Consider the following 9295-nt stretch of genomic DNA (forward strand, 5'->3'; position numbering starts at 1 on the left):
TAATTTTTGTGGCTAATTTGTTGTTGTAAATCACTGGTACTAGAAATATTTAGTAATATATATGTGTGCTCATTGACACTTCGCTCCATAAAATCTACTTTTAAAAATTATTTCAGTATTTGAAATCTGTTTTCTGCTATTCTCACCACTTTGCTTTTTTTTTTTTTTTAATAAGAAACCTGGAGATTCTGCTATTGCTTACATAATTATAAATTCCCTTACCCTCAAGATTTCATCACCTCATAGAGACAAACTTTATAAAAAAGATAAGTAGAGCCAACTATAGTTCCTTCATTAATGTGAGCAGTTCTACAGAGTGTGTGGGATAGCAGTAACAGGAAGAACAGTGATGAAAGCTTTTCAAAGGAAGACTTTCAAGCTAAGAGCTGAAGCGTTAAGAGCTTGATATTTTAGATATTTTATTTTATTTTTTGTAAATGATATACCTCTTGCTCGAGACTTGGGTGGGTGGCAATGGGGTTCCCTTCAGTGGAATGGCGGTGGGAATGGGGTTCCCTTCAGTGGAATGGGCTGGCCAAGAAATACAAGCTAAGAAAAACAGGATGAAAAAAAAAAAAAAACCCACAGGACACAGAGAGTAGTTGCAGAAGTGGGGGCAGGATGGGCAAGCCAATCAGACAGATTGAGCTTCTATACTATGGCAAAATGGAGCCCAAGCCTGCTTTATTTATATTGGGAAACATCAAAGGCTTTCCATAGAATGTTCTTCACCAAAATAGGTTAAAGGTGTGCTGTTCAGTTCCTAACAGATTACACCCATCCCTGGAGCTACTATAAAGTATTTTCCTAGTAGAGTGGAGATAAAGGTCATGTGCATTGGGCAATCTATTGCTTTGGGAGAGCCACGGATAGTTTGAGATGCCAAACCTAAATCTCCCTGGCTACCATACTGACAGAAGATCCTCATGTAATTCACAGATGGCTTCCCAAAATAGCAGTGTCATTTGTATTTACATGTTATTTCAGTTGCTATAATATATTTTGAAAATTTGGAGGGGAAAAATGCCAAAAATCCTCTTCGTGTGGTAGAATCACATATTGATTTGGGATAATATACTATTAAAGCCAAAATTAAATTTTCAGTATTTCCCCCCACCAAATTCAGCTTATTTGAGTCACAATGCTTATTATTTATATTTCAAGTAAATTCATAAAGGGTTTACAGAATTACAAAATTTAGGAGAATGAAATTTATACAGAAAATTATCATAAAACTAAGGGTTTAAAATCAGTAATTAAATGGGTTTTTTTCCATTTATTCTTTAAAAAAACTAAACTGTAGACATTTCAATAACTATCACTCCTAATCTTAAAAGTTCAACTTCTTACTGGAAAGTCTGATGATATAATGTCTGATGAATCTCAAATTTGAGCATTTATTATTTTTTAATTCTCATAAGGAAATTCTTCAAAATTCAAAAACAAAAATGTGTAATATTGGAAAATAAGTTTTCCTTCTGTGCAGACATTAAACCATTTCTCCTCCCTAAGTGAAATACTGATTTAGTTTCTTGATTATTCTTTTAGAAATATTTTATATATTTATGAGCATATATGTTCATTTACTGTACATGTTAATGGAAGTATACATTAATATTTTCTCTTTAGTATTTATTATTTCAAAAAGTGTTTTGAAGAGAGAAAAGAAAAATCTGAAATATCTTTCATGGCAACTGACACTAAGTTTCTTTCTTAAACCTTAACCAAACCAAACCCCCGCAAAAAGTTAGCTTGAATATGATTGTATGTAGTAAGCAAAAAACAGGATATATAGAAGCCAGGAAAAGAAAAACCATCTCTACAATGGAGAAGCCAAAAAAGATTTAGGGTGGTTAGAACATGGAGTGTAAGAAAATTTGAGTGGTTAGTGGAAAGGGATAGTGGTTAATGAAGGCCTTTGTGAAGCATGACATGCCATTAAAACTTAATTATTAAGGAAATGGGAAACAAAGAGTTTTAATCTGGAAGAGTGACATGATTACATATATATTTTATGAGGATCATTCAAATAGCATCTAATTTTGAATTGTTAACTAAAAATTATGGGAGGCCATTGTTTTGGGCTGAGCTCCTGCTCTAGGCCTCATCAGATCAGACCAAGTCAAAATGGAGTCATTCATGCTAAAAGCCACATTATCAGGAATATTAACTGCTGCCTGAAGGATGGAATAATATGAAGTCTCAAAAAGTTTCTATTTATTTTAGCAACAAGGATGTCACTTATTAGTTGCAAGAAGAGTTCAGTCAAGTAATGAGACAAAAGCCACATTACTTTAGGTTAAAAAGTCAGAAACTCAAATTAGGCTATTAGTACTAAGAAAGATGAAATAATGTACTTACCACGACAGAACTGGTTTCATTGTTGAACATAAGAGAAATCTCCAAGGGTTTTGTGGTTTGGTTTTGTTTCATTTTAGAATAGCAACCAGAGCAGGAGCCCTAAGTGTTAAACTATGCCACCTAATTTCAATGCCTAAACTGATGTTTGAATTTAAAACTTGGTCTTATAACAGGGCAAAAGAGTAGAATCTGAAAATTCTTAATTAAAATAAGGAAGTTGAGGCGACCAGAATAACCACAATAGTATGTATTTCTTGAAAACTCATAAGTGTTATACTGCTGTTGGTGGTCCACTAACTATATTTCACTAGCAAGACTCTAAAGCATATACTTCATGAAGAAGAAAAATACTCCCAGAGGGAAGATAATGAGATGAAAAAAGGTTAAGTAAATTTAGTAAACAAGCAGCTAAATTTAAATAAACCATCTCTATGAACTAAAATCAATTATTATTAATTGTGAGATTTTAAAAAAAGACAACACAAAAATCCTATTAATAAGAGAGGTAAATGAATAAAGTATATTTTAGGAAAAAAAGATTAAGATAAAACTTTAGACTTTGTTAAACAATGTCACTAAAATTTCAAGGGGAGATATTAAATGTATAAAAATATAGTTTCTAAACCAGTAGAGGAAAAGAGAGAACAATATGTTAATAAAGATGCAATAGATGAAAAAAGAATCTTAGAATAATAGGAGAAGTAGAATAAAATTTTAAAAAGGTAGGAATACATTTTAAAACATCTGCACCCACAATAAATGTAGAGACTGCACTTGCCAATCAAAAAAAAATTTCATCAGCAATTTTTAAATAGACATTTTTGCATAGTACTTACAATGTATTAGGCATTGTTCTTAATGATTTATGATTTGTATATATAATATTTCATCATTGGTATTGGTAGATAATTCCATATCTACCAATCCTATAAGGTAGATATGGCATTATTATTTCTTTTTTGCAAAGGAGGAAAATGAAGAACAGAAACTTGCCTATGGAAACAAAGCTAGTAATTGTGTCAAATAGGTGAAGCTAAAACTCACACTGGGTAGTCGGCCTTGAGTCAGTGCTTTTTACTGCTATGCCACTCTGCTTCATAAACATATTTCACAGTATGCTATTGACAATAGACATATTTAAAATATGAAAATAATAAGAATTTGAAGGAAAACAGTGGGAAAAAAGATACAAAGCAAGCTCCTAAAGAATAAACTTAAGTGAAACAGATAAGTTTAAGATGAAAAGTATTATATAAGGGATGGAGAGTCACTACATGATGTTAAAGATTTTATATTAAAGGAACATAAAATGATAAGCATATCTAACAAAATAGCTTAAAAGATTCACAAATCAATAGTTTATGGAACTTTAGTGAGATAAATTGGCAAATCCATATGGAGTGGGAAGTTTAACACATAAATATAATAGGCCCCAAATTAATAAAAATATAAATAAGCAGCACAGTTAGTTCTAACATAGAACTTAAAATGTGACAACAATAAAATGTTTTTTTTCTAAATATCCAAAAATTTTTAAAGTCATCTTTAAAGCAAGTCTCAATAAATCTCAAAGACTATCATATAAAACATGTTCTTTGACAACAGGCAATTAGAAATAAATAATAATTTTGAAACTGTATATGCTTTATAGATTGAAGAAACTGCTCTTAAATAAGGATCAAAAAAGAAATAATGATAATTTAAACATAAGAAATGAATGATAATTAAAATGCCTGTACTAACCTTCAAAAATTTATGAGATACAATGACTATGGTATGGCACTTGAAACTTATGGCACTAAATATTTATATTAGAAGAAAAGCTAATAATTTAGCTAAGTGTCCAGCTTACGAAGTTAGAGAGTTAGAAGTTAGAACAAAATTCATATAAAGAATACAAACTAAAATAAAGAATTACTAAGATCAGTTAATGGAACAGAAAACAAAGGTACAGTGAAGAGGTTTAACCACCAAAGCCAAATCAGACAAAACTGGTACAATTGTTTAAGAGGGAAAAGCTCAAATATTGATGTTAAGAATGAAAAAGACATAAGTTAAGAAAAGAATATTTTGAACTGTTTTATGTCAATAAATTTGAAAACATAGACAAAAGGAAAAACTCCTTGTAAAAATAAAAAGAAATATTATGATGAAAACAATATTTTAAAGTTTTTTTTCAAAATGGAATCAGGAGGGCCCTTCTGACCAGCAGAATACTGCGGGACGTCAAGGCCAGCGGCCAGATCCACTCACTCCAACTTACACAGGTCCCAGATCCAGGATGCAGCAGCATCCAGTGAGGGACACCAGCAGGGTCTGGAAGCCTAACATCAAGGTGAGGTACGGACAATCTGCATGGGTGCTACAAGAATTTATGGAACAAACTGTAATATCTCAGAGCCACACTGCAAAAAAGGAAGACACATAGACACCATGAAAAAAAAAGAGAGGAAAGTGCCCCCAAACAAACCAGGACATTATAATAATAGAACCCATGGACAGCAAAGTTAATGAAATGTCAGAGAAGGAGTTCAGAATGTTCATAATTAAAATGATGTGTGAATTAAAGAATGACCTAAATGAGGAAATACAAGCAAAAATTGATCATTCCAACAATAAGAGAGCATATACAGTTAGCAAAAGATTACATCGAGAGAGAGAGAGAGACTCTGAAAAAAAAAAAAACAGTTAGAAATCCTTAAAATGAAGGATACAATAAATCAAATAAAAAACTCAATAGAAAGCATAACCAACAGACTAGATCACTTGGAAGAAAGAATATCAGATAATGAAGACAAAGTATACAATCTGGAAAATAAAGTTGATCATACAGTGAAGAAAGTTAGAAACCATGAAAAGAACATCCAATCTAAGAGTTATTGAGATAAAGGAAGGCACAAGTTTCAAACCAAAGGAATGCACAATCTCTTCAATGAGATAATATCAGAAAATTTCCCAAGCATGAAGAACAAATTGGAAAACCAAATATAAGAGGCTTACAGGACACCAAATGTACAAAATTAAAACAGATCTAAACCAAGGCACATTATAATGAAAATGCCTAGCATACACAATAAGGATAGAATCTTAAATACCACAATAGAGAGGAATCAGATCACATACAGGGGGAGACCAATTCGTATCTCACCAGATTTTTCAATCCAGACCCTCAAAGCCAGGAGATCACAGAACAACATATACCAAGCTCTGAAAGAAAATGGATGCCAACCAAGAATCTTATATCCAGCAAAACTAAGTTTTATATTTGATGATGAAATAAAAACCTTCCATGATAAGCAAACATTAAAATAATTTACAACTAGAAAGCCTGCACTACAGAACATTCTCAGCAAAATATTCCAAGAAGAGGAAATGAAAAACAATGATGAAAATCAGCAGAGGGAGGGATTACACTAAAGGAAAATCTAATCAGAGGAGAAACCAAGTCATGTTAAATACCAAAAATAAACAAAAATGGCCGGGAATACAAAACATGTCTCAATAATAATTCTGAATGTTAATGGGCTAAAGTCACCAGTCAAAAGACATAGATTAGCAGATTGGATAAAAAAAAAAAAGACTCAACAATATGCTGCCTAAAGAGACTCATTTCATAGAAAAAGACATTCACAGACTGAAGGTGAAGGGTTGGGAAAAATCATACCACTCACGTGGTCTGCGGAAGTAAGCAGGGTTTCCATCCTCACATCAAATAAAATAGACTTCAAACAAAAGTCAATCAAAAAGAATAAAGAAGGACACTACATACTGCTCAAGGGAACCATGCACCAACAAGACTTGACAATTATAAATATATATGCCCTAAACAACAGAGCAGCTATGTTCATCAAACAAACTCTTCTCAAGTTCAAGAGTCAGATAGACCACAACACAATAATTTTAGGTGACTTTTTAATACACTTCTTTCATTACTAGATAGATCTTCCAAACAAAAGTTGAACAAAGAAACTATAGAACTCAATAATACAATCAATAACTTAGACTTAATTGACATATATAGAATATTCCAACTTTCAATGAGAGAATATACTTTTTTATCGGCAGCACATGGATCCTTCTCTAAAATAGACCATATACTATGCCACAAAGTAACTCTTAGGAAATATAAAAAAGTATATTTCCTAAGAAATATAGAAAACCCTGCATTCTATCAGATCATAATGGAATAACGTTAGAAATCAAGGATAAAATAAGAAATAAAATCCACTCCAACTAAATAATATGCTACTGAATGAACAATGGGTTACAGAAGATATCAAGGATGAGATTAAAAAGTTTTTAGAGGTGAATGAGAACACAGATACAACATATCAAAATCTCTGGGACACTATGAAAGCACTTCTAAGAGGAAAGTTCATTGCGTGGAGTTCATTCCTTAAAAGAAGAAAAAGTCAATAAATAAATGACTTAGCACTATATCTCAAAGACCTAGAAAAAGAAGAACAAATTAACACCAAAGGCAGGAGAAGACAGGAAATAATTAAAATCAGAGCTGAAGTCAATGAAATTGAAACAAAAGAAACAATTGAAAAAATAAATAAAATTGACAGACCATTAGCCATGCTAACAAAAAGAAGGAGAGAGAAAACTCAAATCATTAACATACATGATGAAAAAGGAAATATCACAACAGACGCTACAGAAATACAGAAGATAATTAGAAATTATTTTGAAAACCTGTACTCCAATAAAATAGAAAATATCAAAAGCATCGTGAAATTTCTACAGTCATAATAATTTGTCCAAATTGAATCAGGGTGATAAACACAATTTCAAGTGACAAGATAGCAGATGCAATCAAAAGTCTACCAACCAAGAAAAGCCCAGGACCGGATAGATACACAGCCGAGTTCTATAAGACCTTTAAAGAAGAACTAATACCAATACTCTCCAATTTATTTCAGGAAATAGAAAAAGAGGCAGCACCTCCAAACTCGTTCTATGAGGCCAATATCACTCTAATTCCAAAACCAGGCAAAGACACATCAAAGAAAGAAAACTTCAGACCAATATCTCTAATGAACATAGATGTAAAATTTCTCAATATAATTCTGGCAAATCAAATACAAAAACATAAAAAAAAGATCATGCACCATGATCAAGTGGGATTCATCCCGGGGATGCAAGGTTGGTTCAACATACAGAAATCAATAAATGTAATTCATCACATCAATAGACTTAAAGATAAGAATCATATGATCATCTCAATAGATGCAGAAAAAGCATTTGATAAAATACAGTGTCCCTTTATGTTCAAAACACTAGAAAAACTAAGGATAACAGGAACATATTTCAATATCGTAAAAGCTATCTATGCCAAGCACCAGGCCAACATCATTCTAAATGGAGAAAAATTGAAGGCACTCCCTCTAAAAACTGGAACAAGACAGGGATGTCCTGTTTCACCGCTTCTATTTAACATAGTTCTTGAAACACTGGCCAGAGCAATTAGACAGATGAAAGAAATTAAAAGGATACACATAGGAAAAGAAGAACTCAACCTCGCACTATTTGTTGATGATATAGTTCTATACTTGGAAGACCCTAAAAGTTCCACCAGAAAACTACTAGAACTAGTAAATGAATTCAGCAAAGTAGCAGGATATAAAATCAACACCCATAAATCAAAGGCATTTCTGTGTATCAGTGACAAATCCTCAGAAAGGGAAACAAGGAAAACTACTCCATTCTCAATAGGCTCAAAAAAATAAAATACTTGGGAATCAATGAAAGAGGTGAAAGATCTATATAATGAAAATTACTGAACCCTAAAGAAAGAAATCAAAGATCCTAGAAGATGGAAAGATCTACCTTGCTCTTGGATAGGCAGAATTAATATTATCAAAATGACCATACTTCCAAAAGCACTATACAGATTTAATGCAATTTCGATCAAAATTCCGATAACATTTTTCATAGAAATAGAAAAAGCAATCATGAAATTCATCTGGAAAAATAAGAGACCCAGAATAGCTAAAGCAATCCTTAGCAGGAAGAATGAGGCTATACTGCAGAGCAATAGTAACAAAAACAGCATGGTACTGGCACCAAAACAGACTGATAGACCAATGGTACAGAATGGAGGACACAGAGACTAACCCACAAAACTACAATTATCTTATATTAGACAAAGGTGCCAAGAACATGTATTGGAGGAAAGATAGCCTCTTCAACAAATGGTGCTGGAAATCCATATGCAACAAAATGAGATTAAATCCTTATCTCTCACCATGAACAAATTTCAACTCAAAATGGATTTAGGAATACAACCAGAGACCCTGTGTCTAATAGAAGAAAAAGTAAGCTCTAATCTCCATCATGTGAGATTAGGCCCCAACTTTCTTTTTTTTCTTTTTTTTTTTTTTTTTTTTTTTTTTGCAGAAATCCAACATTTTAATGATTGTTTTAAAAAAACCTTCAATAAAGTAGGAATAGGAAAACATTTCCTCAGACTGATAAAGAGCATATATAAAAAAAACCCACAGTTATCATGATATTTAGTAATGGAACACTAATGTTTTTACCCAAAGATCAGGAATAAAACATGCTATTGCTGTTATTCTACATAACATTGTACAAGAAGATGTAGCAAGAGCAATTAGGCAAGAAAAAGAAATAAAAGGCATACAAACTAAAAATAAAGAAGTAAAACTGTTTGCATTTGCACATGGCATATTGAAAATCTCAAAGAATCCATGTATATCAAAAAACTATCACAGTTATTTAGCAAAGTTAGGTTGACTAAGTCAGTTGTACTTCTATATACTAGCAATTAACAATCTGAACCAATTTTCTTAATAAGCCTCCTGTGGTGCAAGAATTAAAATCAAGAATCAGTAAACGGGATGGACTCAAACTAAAAAGTTTCTTCTCAGCAAAAGAAACAATCTGTGAGGTGAATAGAGTGCCTACA

This window comes from Spermophilus citellus, assembly GCF_964194105.1.
Source record: "Spermophilus citellus genome assembly, chromosome: 2".
Lineage (NCBI taxonomy): Eukaryota > Metazoa > Chordata > Mammalia > Rodentia > Sciuridae > Spermophilus > Spermophilus citellus.